Raw genomic sequence first — 14,627 nt, forward strand, 5'->3', positions numbered from 1 at the left:
CTAAACTGTGCAAGACGTACAAAACTTATATAGTTGTATAAACTTAGTCCAACTTGCAACGAAAATGATATCGGTTCCCAAACGTTTGGAAATAGCTCTTCTGCAGAAACGGTGCGTTTCCATAAACACCGATACGCACTACACCAGAGACAAGAAAAGAAATCCGCTTCGGTGAACATTTAGATATATTGCGGGATCGGAACGTTTAGAACATTCCCTTTTTCCACTAGATGCCAAGGATCCCTGCAATACTAAAAACGCAAAAAGCAATGATCAAGTGGCATGTGTTATATAAAACTTTTTTTGAACTTTTGTGTTTTTCTTACTTTTCCATGTATTCTGAACCAGCTGATAGTTAATCATGTTTTAAATGGGAGCAGTATGTAGACATATTAACTCTCCGTAGATAGATTGTCTGAGGTGTCGCGTTCACGTAACACTTTATATAAGGAGTAGTGTCATGATACACAATAGGGGCGAACTTACCTCGTTGTCCTTTTGAGATAGTTCTACTCTTGTAAGTAAATGTTATATTGTGATGAGCTTGTGTATAAGAATGGTTGTTGTTAGAGAAGTGCGAAATGCTGGACTTTACTCAATTGCATGAAAATGTGTGGCTGAATAAAACGGAGTAATAAAATCGTATTAGGTGAGATTTGGACCTTTTTAATGATAAGGATTAGCTATTTATTTAATTCTATGTGTCACTTTTTGTATGCCACGCAAAATAGAATCAACGGTTTATCATTGTAAAATAAGTGTAGAATTTGTGTATGTTAATTAGGGTGTCCGATGAAAATGATTAATAAATAGCTTAAAAACCTTTTAATCCTGGACTTAATAGCAGATAGCAATATTCATTGTTAATCTGTAAAACCATGGATTATATACAAGGACTTATCTGTACGAAGGTCGTTGTGATCAATGGAATTAAGTAAAGAAGTGATATTGTAGCCTCTTGAGAAATAATTGAGAGAGTTATGTATCAGGTCTGTGGACTTATGATTTTGAGGATGGGCATATTGCTGTAATAGTTTCAAGTGGTAATGAGAAAAAACAGTGAAAAATGGTGATAATACGCTGATATCGCTTTTTTACGTGTAAATCCCCAGACATTTTGAGTCATGTGTTGTATCTTAGAATCCGTGGTTTTGTGAGTTTCAAAACTTCTGTTATAACGATGCAAACACGGCACAGTTTTTTGAGTAAAAATAAAATGTGGATGGTTATAAGTTATAGGTGATATTGGAGAAACAGTACCGAACATTATACCGAAAAATAATATGTAATATCTATATTGTTGCCTTTGAAACTTTATCCATAACGTTTACTAAAAAACAGAAATACATCAATGGTATTTCTGATATATTTTCCAAAATAACAGTTTAAGTGTAGATTTAAATTCATTATTTCAAAATTATAACTAAATCCTTAAAATAGTATATTCATTGTCGACCGTTTTGTATATCATACCGATATTTAATAGTGTGATATAGGAACATTTTATCGTATAATCCAAAAAGTAACCACATAAAGAGTTCAGTATGAAAATTGAAATCACTTGTTATACAGGCATTATAAATAGATATAATATCTTGTACCTTTTTAAAAATATAGTAAGTGATATTTAAATAAGTATATTTAGTGTGATAATGTTGTAACCCTTCTTGTATGACTATACATGTACATTTAGATGAAATCAAATAAAATAAAGATGAAATCAAATAATATAACGATAAATGAAAATAATATCATGAGAACACCAAATAAAACAATGATAGATGCAAATCAAATATACATGTCACCAAATCAAATAATGGTGAAATCGATTGATATAATGGTAACAGAAAATAATACCATGACAAATGAAAATGAAACAATGGTTGAAGCAAATGATACATTGGTCAAATCAAATCAAATATAGATAAAATGATACCAAATATTGATAAGATCAAATCATATAATAATACAACCATATCATATAATGAAAAATACCAATTCATATAAGTATATTTGAACCATACGAGACAGCTATGGCGTTCCATATGAAATAGTTCTTAGAACCATTTTTGTTTCTGAATAAGTCACCTTCCATTTTTGTTTTACCTGTGTACGACATATATATATGTGTATGTAATATAATATTCCTAGGTTATGATCAGGTATATTTTATTTCCATTTGCTTTTACATCTTCCTTTTAAAAATGGAGGTGACAATAAAAAAACCTAGAGCATAGATGTACGGGGTTTCCATGATTCAAATCACAAGCCAATTAACGAATGTCCTAACCTGATTGACAGTAAGACAATAGCAAATACCCGATATAGTCCACCAAATAGCAAATTGCCCGCGGCCAGGTAATTACAGGTGAGTTCGATGAATGGCGCTGTGTACAGGTAAACAACATCCTGGTCCAGGTATTACATAACCATCAAACCAAAGGCATGGCTAATTATATATCTTTAATATCGGTGTATCTACTCGTATATTGATTAAGAATTGAAAGCGACCGCACGGTCTGAAAAAATAGTTTGTTTTGCTTAATATCTCAATTATTTGATCTTTTATAATATCAAAAGTAAATTCTTTCTTCCACATGTTGAAACGTTTTACGGTACATGTTGTGTTTTGTAATAAATGTATCTCGATTTATTCGGTTAGCAACACACAACACAATGTTTGTAATGATCAATCATCGGTGTGTACGTATGTTAAGCATCATATCCTTGATGCTTTAATCAAGGATTTCTTAAATTGTTACGTAAAATTTCATTTTAAAGTCACAAACTTTGCAATTGTTATTCACTATGTATCAAAGATACAGAATACAGGAAAATATTATCTAATTAAAGCTTATTCGTTGCTGAACTCCTCGACAAAAAATCTGAAACTTTTATTTCTGTGTGGATTTTCTTTTATAATTACACGAAGATACCTGCTATTAGAGCATCAATTAGAGTATTTGAAACATCGAATTTCACTCTTTTAGTTATTTATATTCGAGCCAAAGTTATTGTACGATTAACTTCACTCAAAAGTAATCATAAAAAAATCTTTGGTCGGCTTTTCCTATGATCGTCGATGTAAGTGATAGCACATCAGTTATAGTACAGCTATAAGCCACGGACTATTATGACGTCACACGGTTTAGAGCTAGAAAACATGCATAATTGGGTGGTCAGAAAATTTGACCTCGATATCAGCAGTTTACAGGTTATTCCGGTCGCGCGCGGCACGGAGAGGTTTCTACACGGTCTAATAAAGCCATTTCCAGCATAAACTGAAATTATCATTTTTGACTGCACAAATCCTTTAAGATCCATAATAGTGCCAACATACCAATCGAATAGAGAGTATATATGGATGAGTTATTAATACACTTTAATTATAGCAGCGAATACATATACTATTAAAGAAATAAATGGTGTTGTTTGCCAGTTATATTGCAAATAATTGAACAGACTGTGTCGATCTGGGTTTTTTAAAAAACACTTTTGACATTTGAGATCTATGATATCAAAATCTCTTATCATACTTCACGCTACATTTTTACCTATAGTGTACTTTTAGTTCGAACAAGAGCCGTGTGAGGCTTATATTAACTCGCAGGCGGAAAGTGACCACGCTCTTTCATTAACAATTAAAGACCAAATGTGCATGGAATTGTGAAAAGGATTCGGTTGAATGATACACATGTACACTGCCCTCCGAAAGTTTTTATACGTGCAGTTTTTCAAGTAAACATAAAGTACGGAAATATGTAAACCTTGTTATTGCAGGCATCAGTATACATCATTTATTAACTTATCCATCTTCTCTAACTCATTAATTGCATTTTTAATTTTAACATTTGTAACAGAACTTTTGTAGGGGCAGTGTATAATATAGGAGCGAAATGTTTTGCCTATTTCATTACCGATAGTAATAATGATGACTCTTCACACGTGACACTTGTTTCTATACACTGTGTGATTTTGGCATGCGTGTTATGATTTATTTGTTAATGTTGATGAAAGCTTCGTAATTTTGGAGGAAATAAATGGAATAATAAATATTATAAATACGTCTGAGTGTTATCTTTGTGTACGTGTGGTACAAGACACAGTAGAGACAATCTTCGATACTCCAGAAATTCCGATCACTTAAGATCTCTACACCCCTGGACTATCTCATTGTAAAATTGGAGGCAACAAAACAGAACAGGTAATTTAGTCGTTGGATGTACGTCAAAAGAGCCGTATAATGGTAAACTATGGTTGACTGTGGTTTTGAAGTTGGGCGTCGCTCTCGAGAGTGAGTGGAGACCAGATATATTCTTTCTAGTTTCAAACAATATGCAGAATAAAAGTTGGGCTACCGTTTATGCATCCTATTGATTTGTTAATACATAAATCAAATGCATCGTTTTTAATGTGGCGAGTTCTTTTCATATAATAGAATAATGAATAATATCCTTAAGATAACTTTTAAAACGGAAAATCTCATAGCTGTAACAGTTTAGGTTCTAACATATGATATCTGAAGATGATGAATAATGTACAGATACAAATTTATTAGATAGCACTATCTATATAATTCCGTAGGTGATTTCCCGAGACTCCGAAAATCGAGCAGGTGTCGTCTGAACTCATACCTAATTACAAACCATAACATACGAATATATTTTATGCTTAATATATCCTTATCGGATAAAAAATTAGTCTCTTAATAAAGCATATATAATGGTTTTTAATATTAGTGAGATCTATATACACGGTCTAAAATTTATATCTGTTTTTAATCTGATGCATTGCAATAATAATTTTATAATAATTATAATAGTGTTTGAGACGTTAATAAAATAAAACATATATGTACTAGGAAACCGCTAATCGATAGAACTCGCCTCACGGGTCAGTGGTCTAACTAGCGTGTCCATGCCTGGTTAGACGTTGTTATAATATTAATCAATTAACACAAAGAATATAAGTGCTTGATTCATAACACTAGGATACTAGACTGTGAGTATATAGAATTACTACAAAGTTTATCCGATAACAATAGCTCAAAAGAATATTTATTTATAATAAATACATTGAATGATTTAACGAAAGTTTCGAATAATGAAACGAGGCACACACTGTTCTCCCTCATAAAACCTGTAGTTTATGAAATAACGTTGTATAAATATGTAGCAGTATTATAGGGATACTTACAATAAGCAGTATAGTATACGCATACGGATATGTACGTATCGGAAGGGGAGCGACCATTTTTCTTAAAGTATTACATATTTTCTATTTTGCGTCTGTTTTATTCATAAGTTATATAACACATTGTAATTCTCTTCTCTTCTGATCTCATAAAATCAATCAATCGTTGTACAATGAAACAAACTATAACGTGAACTGTATAATCCTACCCGTTACCCAGGTATTACACAGAACACACTGTGACACAGATACAATACACACGGCAGTCAGGCAATGATCGTGCGTATTCGATTGAGCGGGTAGCCTTCCATAGATAAGGATATGTCTATTGACACGCTAGGGTGAATTGTTATTTCTAGCATGCAATTTACGATAGTAAGAGTTTATTTTAAATTCAATATTCAAAACACAAAAATAGAAAATATGAAATATTCTAAGAATAATGGTCGCTCCCCGTCCAATACGTACATATCCGTATGCGTATACTATACTGCTTATTGTAAGTATCCCTATTAACATACAAGTTTATATGAATAAATAACTTAAGATAATGACCAATCAACCTAATTAAGGATACACTAGTGATAGACGAACAAAATCCAAATTACTTGCATTTTACCGCATAGCTCCTTTGTTTGATTGGAGTATGTGCCCGTTACAATGCACGAGTATTTTGAATACTAACCTGTTTTGAGCACGTGTGCAAGATAGGGTATGGTGTATGGTCGAGACCACAGGGGTTTGTTTATACATGTACATTGTTATACATGTTGAAATGTACAACATTCAGTATTGGAGAAACGTGTTACGTGCATATCTCAAAAAACAGGGGTAAGTTCGCCTTTGTATCAAACACACGTATATAAAGTGTACAGCGACACCAAAATATTAAGAAAATATGTTATATGTCCATAAAATGATAAATTGGCGGTAAATAAGGAAAGAAAAAAGTTCAAAAAGTTTTATATACATGTCTTCCTTGCTTTTGCGTTTTATATTGCAGGGACCCGGCATCTAGTGAAAAGGGAATGTTCTAAACGTTCCGATCCCGCATATATCTAAATGTTCACTAAGCGGATTTTTTTTCTTGTCTCTGGTGTGCGTATCGGTTGTTTATGGACACGCACCCGTTCTGCAAGAGAATTTCCCGTTTGGCCGATATCATTTTCGTTGCAAGTTGGACAAGTTATACAATATATAAGATTTGTACTCTTGCAGTTTAGGTTATTATTCGGCTTGATGATTTTTCCGTTTTTCAGTGTGATGATAGTCACAATATATGCCTCCTCTTCGGTTAATAGCCATTACATACATCTTTTCATTTTATCCATAACGTCAACATCAAGGATTTATTGTCATCTGCGTCCTTCGTCTACAACTGTAATAATCAATTCAACGACTCTTTTGGCATTATATTCTTTTAATATCACGTACGTTTCACAATATCATAAACAAACATGACCATCACAGTTTACATTATGTAAATATACATTCCTTATACACTCCAAGGATTCATCTATACGTCTTTGCACTAAGGTGTATTTATTGATTAGTGACAACACTAATCCGCTTAGCTCCGCCCACTGATGGTTTCACTTCGGTGGCTTGGCTAGGTAAGCTACACAATAGCAGAAACATATATACATAGAGATTGGAAACTCCTTCTTTGTCTTTGTTGACAGGCAGAGGGACCTCCGGTTTATAGGCATTTTGCCTTAGCTAACTACTTTTTAGTGTATTCTTTTAAACATGATATTTTTGCATCAACACAAAGTTTAAAAATTATATCATGGTTTGATGTGATCAGTTTTCCTGATTAATGTTATTTAATATGATTTTTGAAAGCATGAAAATAAGCAATTTTACCTGGTTTTTCGAAAATCAGGCATTCATAACCGGAAGTACGTTTTGTTTTATTAATAAATAAGGTAAAACATTATTTTTTTCTGTCCAAAATCGCACTCAAACCATCTGAAAATTACTGTACTTTTACAGCATACCAAAGTTATTCTTTTATATTCCCCTATTTAAGAGTTTATCTAAAAACCCCAAAGCCCATACAGAGGTACATCTGCTGATCGTAAAATTGGAGGAGTTGCCAATCTCTATGTATATATGTTTCTGACAATAGTACATTTTGACTGGCGATTTCGTCTTCACTTTTTGACACAGATTTTGATACCATACACCAAATGGAGATTAAATAATTCCCTTTACAATGGTATAATTCATTTTTCACTGTCACGTCTATGTCAATAGTTATCAACTTACCTGTATTTTTCTCTATTAGACAATACGTAAGCCAAGCTAAGTTAGCCCTTCCCAGTGGGTGTGGCCTAATCTACCCATCTGACCAATCACTGACGAAGACGGCAAGCGTTCGTATGAACGCACGTGGTAATGATCAGTCGGTCACAGAGAGTCCAGCGGTCCAGGAGCCCCCCTGTGGCGTGATACAATGGGGCGCCGAGAAACTGAACGGTTCCCCTCTACCTGAACGATAAATCCACTAGACGAGCTCACCACCCCTACACGTCGACATTAATTTTAAAACCAGCACGGCAAGTTTAATACCTACACACGTAGTTTAAAACCGGCACATTGAGGTCGTCAAACCTACACACCAGTTTGTGTCTAGAACAGTGCGCTGGTGACCTACACTATAATTTTGAAAGCTAAATAGTAATCCCAGAGGTTAAACACCAAGCGGAATACTTGAACATAAAATTTGGAGCCTAAACATAAATTTTGTCAGCTCTACACAAAACAGCCATAACTGAACGTGATATGAAAACAGCTCATTGGGAGAACTTTTTTGAACACTTTGGGTCTACCAGTGTGTACTGGTTAAAAAGCTCTCCATACATTGATCCATTGGTCCTAAGTTTGAAGAATTACGGGTCCGCAGTGGCCGAGTGGTTCGATTTCAGACTCCAAACATATCAACACAAAATTCAACCCCTTATAATGTAAAAGTCTTTTTAAACCCTTTTAAAATTTTAAAACATATCCTGTTCCACCAGCAGCTGCTTAACTTGTAACATTGATTATGATCCATTCTTGTTTAAAATACCAAATTTTCGGCCTAGAAAAACATTGAATCATTTCTGAAATGGTTTCTTAAGACAACTTTGATGCACAAAGGGTATTTTCAATTTTTTTTCCAATTCAGAGTCAAAAGGTGTTTACTTTGATCTGTTTCAAGCTTAAACACAAGACATCGCGTTTCTAATCCACATATTCGTTGCACACACTATTCACGCTTGGCCACTGTTTATTTCTTCTTTTTTTTTTTAGTAAACATCAAAGAAATTAACACTTTTCTATCTATTAATTTGTTGGTTATAAATAAATCAAACTGGCCATGTCATTTAAGTTATAAGATGAACCGTCCTGTTGGTTTTAATAACTTTATCATATATTTATGATAGGATTTGGTAAGTGCTAATACTCTATATCGGTACTTACGTTTGTAAAGAGTTTTGAAGCAAATACATTTCCATATAAGGCAATAATTACCGTGTACCGTTACATTTATTCTGATACGCATGTCTGTTTAATAAACCATTGCTATAAAAGCCCAGACACCGTGACACTCCGGCACTCATACACAGTGCTGTATATACGGCGTAGTGTCTATGACTTACTTATTAAGGATTATTGGATTTTCTATATCTTTCTGTGAATAATCAACAGATTCCTGACAAATGATACAAGTCGTCAAACACGTGACTACAGACACATGGTAGTCAGTGCAGCGTTAAACAGATCAAGGCCCTACTCTGGCGAACCGGTATGTCATATATTATATATTTCTCTTCTATTTAACTAATAATGTGTTGTGCTTTTATACTAATGATAATGGTTGTCTGGGTACGTTGAATGATTTTAATATGGTTAAGTATTCCTCTTATCGACACGATACCGACAATTTGACATTTAAACAGGGGGTAAACAACGTAGATATTAACATGCGAGTCATTTACTCAGCATTGCGTTTTGTCCGTCGTCCAGCTGTCGAGCGTCAACATTTCGTATTAAACGACTTCTCAAATTTTACATCGTCCAGATTAATGAATATATATATATATATATGGATATATTCTTTAAGGAATTGCTCCATACACACATGGTTAACATAAAAACGAAATTCAATCCCTATATTGATGACGCCACGTTAACACCGCATGAAGTCATCACGTCTCGTAGTTGTCTTCCGGTTCAAAAGGTTAGTGCACCCAATCTGTCAAACCCTGTTGGTTGACAAAGAAATCTCTAAAGGCTAAAACCGGTGATAAATCATTGAACCGTGGAAGAAATTTATCCTCATATAGGCGAAAGCGTAAAAAAGTAAGTCGTGAAAATTTCACAAACATGGTAAGGATATTGACAGTTAGAAAGGGTAAATCATTCTGATTGACATTTATCCTAATGATGTAGATTCTTCCAAGACAAACAAGCGCAGCTGACAGTGGCGTTCTTATGGAATTGCATCATTGTATATTTCAAAAACAAGATTTCATATCAATTGGATTGTAATAAATGATATTCAAAAAACGGTGGTGGTGACGTCATCTACCTCCCAACAGTGACGGCTACGACAGGAAGCTCAAAATATTTCGAAAAATTTGCGTAGCGGATTCTCACAAAAGTTTGCAAACAAAATTTATCTCATACCCCGATGAAATTAAAAAAATAGTGACTTCAATGCTTATATTTAATTTTCCAATCTACTTTATAAAATGAAATACGTTTACAGGGGATTATTTTTTCCAAATCAATACGCAACGTCAATGTTTCTATTGTGAAGTCACGATAACGTCGGGTTTCCGCGCCATTCTCGGATTTTTTTTCATCGTGGAATGAAAAAAAATGAATAGGCCAATCAGAAAGCCAGAAACAAAGAAAAAATAATTATTCTGTTTTGATGTCAAATACAATTTTAGTTGCGTAAATGGTTAGCTAATAACATTTGTGAATCTACACAATTATCAATCTTATTTTTACATTCCCATTTTAAAAATCAAAAGCCGTTTCGAAAAGGTAGTGGATTTTTAATATTACACTGATCCTAACTATCTAAACAATTAGTAACGAGAGCAAAATTAAATGTTAATTTCATAACGCGGGTCGTCTTATGATTCCGGCTGTCGTCCTAATTTCCACGTGTTGTATGATTAATTGACTATCACTGCGCTAGACGTTGAAAAAATGAAATGAATCTTCATTGTTAACATAGACTAGAAAGGGAATCTAGTATTTGATTGGTGTTGTAACCTCATCTTAGACCATAGATATGAGATTATTTTTTTAATGAAACTTTTTTTTCGGACAGGTACATGAGGTATACAAACAAGTTATAACGTCCCCGTTAGAGGAATGCTTGAGCTGAATTGTTGTAGCTATATATGTATAATTATCTACCAGTGTCTTCTTCATAGCTAATTAAATCTTTTGTCGATTTACAGTGGATACTGTATAAAAACACCACCTCAATGCTTTATATTCAATCCATAGACGCTAGTTTATAAAAAGGGTTATGAGTTATCGATGTGTCCTTTCAAATATTTCGTCACGAATGTACTATCGAGTTACATATAACGGCAGTACAACAAAACATGTATATTTACGAGCGTGTTCAAAAATTGAATGATTTGAAAAGATGTGTCACATGAACATTTATTAGCTGTTTCTATTTTTAAAGCAGTACGTCACTGGAAATTTCCACTGTCTCCATAGCTCCAGTGTATACAGCTTCATGTACATGCAAGTTTGTTAGATAATATTTTTCCTGTGTAGAAGAAAGACTTTAACAGTCACTTGTGTTAGGCTTGGTAAAAAAAATACCAGTTTTGTTTGCTTTCGGCAGTTTGTCGTGCAAGGTACTCGTAGACAATTCCTCATCACCAATCTATGCAACCAGGATTAACATTTTCCATTTTCAACAGGAAAGTAAACTTCTTTGTGGAATCCTTTTATAGACTTCTGGTCTTCTCCTTTTAAATATGAATATCGTCGTCAAAGTATTCCTTCCGAAATAAAGAACCCTTCCGTGGTCAGTATTATTCCATTAATGTCCATCTGTCTTACAATTATTTTTTTTTCTAATTGACAGGCAGCAATTTATGGGACGCATCAGGACGCGTCCTGTACGCGTCCTGTACGCGTCGATTTCAGTAGGGACGCATCATTTTATAACTAGTTTGCATCCATGAACGCGTCCCGATTTCAGTGGAGAAGACCCACAATTTTTTGGGACTTCTAAATCGAACGCACCCGAAAATTTGCAATCGAACGCACCCGAAAAATGGCGGCCTTGACAGATGAAATGCTTTTTAAGTTTATTGTCTATCTTGGGATAATAAATTGAATGAGTTCCTCGATGTCATCAAATTTTTCTTCAGTCTCCAATATTGCAAAATTGCAATACGTTCCCAAACAGTGTCACTCTATCATCCATTTCTACTTTTGAGGTAACTAGAAATTGTACTCTATAGGTAAGGTGTTATGCAAGTGTTATTACATGATGCTATACAAATGTTATATAATGTTTTCAAAGTTTTTTACTATGTTATATGATGTTATATATGTGTTACATCGTCTTAAGCATGTGTTATAACATCATGTAATATACTATAAAGCATTGATCATATGATATAACATTACACTCTGATAGCATCATGTAACATGATACAACACTTTGATAATATCATATAACATGATACAACACTTTGATAATATCATATAACATGATACAACACTTTGATAATATCATATAACATGATACAACACTTTGATAACATCATGTAACATGATACAACACTTTGGTAACATCATGTAACATGATACAACACTTTGATAATATCATATAACATGATACAACACTTTGATAATATCATATAACATGATACAACACTTTGATAATATCATGTAACATGATACAACACTTTGGTAACATCATGTAACATGATACAACACTTTGATAACATAATATAACATGAAACAACACTTTGATAACATAACATAACATGATACAACACTTTGGTAACATCATGTAACATGATACAACACATTGATAGCATCATATAACATGATACAACACTTTGACAACATCATATAACATGATACAACACTTTGATAGCATCATATAACATGATACAACACATTGATAACATCATATAACATGATACAACACTCTGATAGCATCATATAACATGATACAACACTTTGATAACATCATATAACATGATACAACACTTTGATAACATCATATAACATGATACAACACTTTGATAACATCATATAACATGATACAACACATTGATAACATCATGTAACATGATACAACACTTTGATAACATCATGTAACATGATACAACACTTTGACAACATCATATAACATGATATAACACTCAGGTAACATCATGTAACATGATACAACACTTTGATAACATCATATAACATGATATTACACTTTGATAACATCATATAACATTATATAACATATTAATAACATCATATAGCATCAAATAACACATTGATAACATCATAAAATATGATATAGCACATTGATAACATCATATCACACGATATAACACTTTGATTACACCATATAACATGATACAACACTTTGATAACATCATATAACATGATACAACACTTTGATAACATCATATCACACGATATAACACTTTGATAACATCATATAACATGATACAACACTTTGATAACATCATATAACATGATACAACACTTTGATAACATCATATAACATGATACAACACTTTGATAACATCATATAACATGATACAACACTTTGATAACATTATATAACATATTGTTAACATCATATAAAATGATACAACATATTGATAACATCAAATAACACATTGATAACAGCATAAAATATGATATAGCACATTGATTACACCATATAACATGATACAACACTTTGATAACATCATATAACATGATACAACACTTTGATAACATCATATAACATGATACAACACTTTGATAACATCATATAACATGATACAACACTTTGATAACATCATATAACATGATACAACACTTTGATAACATCATATAACATGATACAACACTTTGATAACATCATATAACATGATACAACACTTTGATAACATCATATAACATGATACAACACTTTGATAACATCATATAACATATTGTTAACATCATATAAAATGATACAACATATTGATAACATTAAATAACACATTGATAACAGCATAAAATATGATATAGCACATTGATAACATCATATAACATGATATAACTTGGTAAAATACATTGATAACGTCATATAACATGACATTACCCATTGATAACATCATATAACACGATATAACACATTGGTTACATCATATAACACGATATAATATATTTATTACATCATATAACATGATATAACGCATTTATAACATCATATAACACGATATATCATATTTATAACATCATATCACATGATATTTCCACGCTTGCAATGATATTAAAATATTATATGAATTATGTGTACCCATAGGCCTCTTGTGGAAAATATTTTTTGCATGAAGAGAGCAGGAAATACGATAAACAATGTGGCTAACAATGACATGCCTGCAATATAAATTATATACACAACGTTGATAAAATAATCAAGGTGCATAAATCAGAGCGGCGGTAAATAATGTATTTAAAAGGATTTGTCTCGCACGTTTTGCTGGCTGGTTCTATTCTTAGGGCAGGGCGTCCCAATAAATCACTTTTGTGTTTGCAATGAGGTACACAGATAACGATATATGTTTTATATTGGTTCGGGTTGCTTACCCGGATTTACCAACGCTCTTATTCGTACGTTAGTCTTTTCACAATTCTTAATGAACGGTTAAGGCAGACACAGACAATTCAAAGTATTCAACATAATAAAATGTATGATCCGATCACACATTGTTTGTCAAATGCGTGGAGTACTTTTTTGTGTGGCTGTCATTATACGATGTGTTATACTGTTCACTGTGATAAAGCATATGTGATTTCATTATTGAACTTATTACGGTAATGAAAACAAGTTATCAAGTCCTCGTAAGAAGGATGGTTATGATATAGTGTTGTACATGTGTATAATATTATCATTATATACAATTAATGCATTGTGTGTAAAAACGAGCCCATCTTTTAATTGTCAGTGACCAGGCACTACTTTTGTATTTACCGTGATCGTCTGATATTTGTTCGTTTAAAATGAGCTATTACAGTATCGAGTTACTTATAATGACAGTTTGTAAATAAACCTGCCTGTACAACATAATTTGAATGTATTGAATAGATTTGCCACGTGAACATTTGCTGGTTGTTCCTAATTTTAAGTCATTACGTCAGTGGAAATTTTAGCTGTCTCCATAGCTCCGATGTTTACTTGTAAACACAAATCA

This window comes from Argopecten irradians, chromosome 13 (genome assembly GCF_041381155.1).
Source record: "Argopecten irradians isolate NY chromosome 13, Ai_NY, whole genome shotgun sequence".
NCBI classification, from domain to species: Eukaryota; Metazoa; Mollusca; class Bivalvia; order Pectinida; family Pectinidae; genus Argopecten; species Argopecten irradians.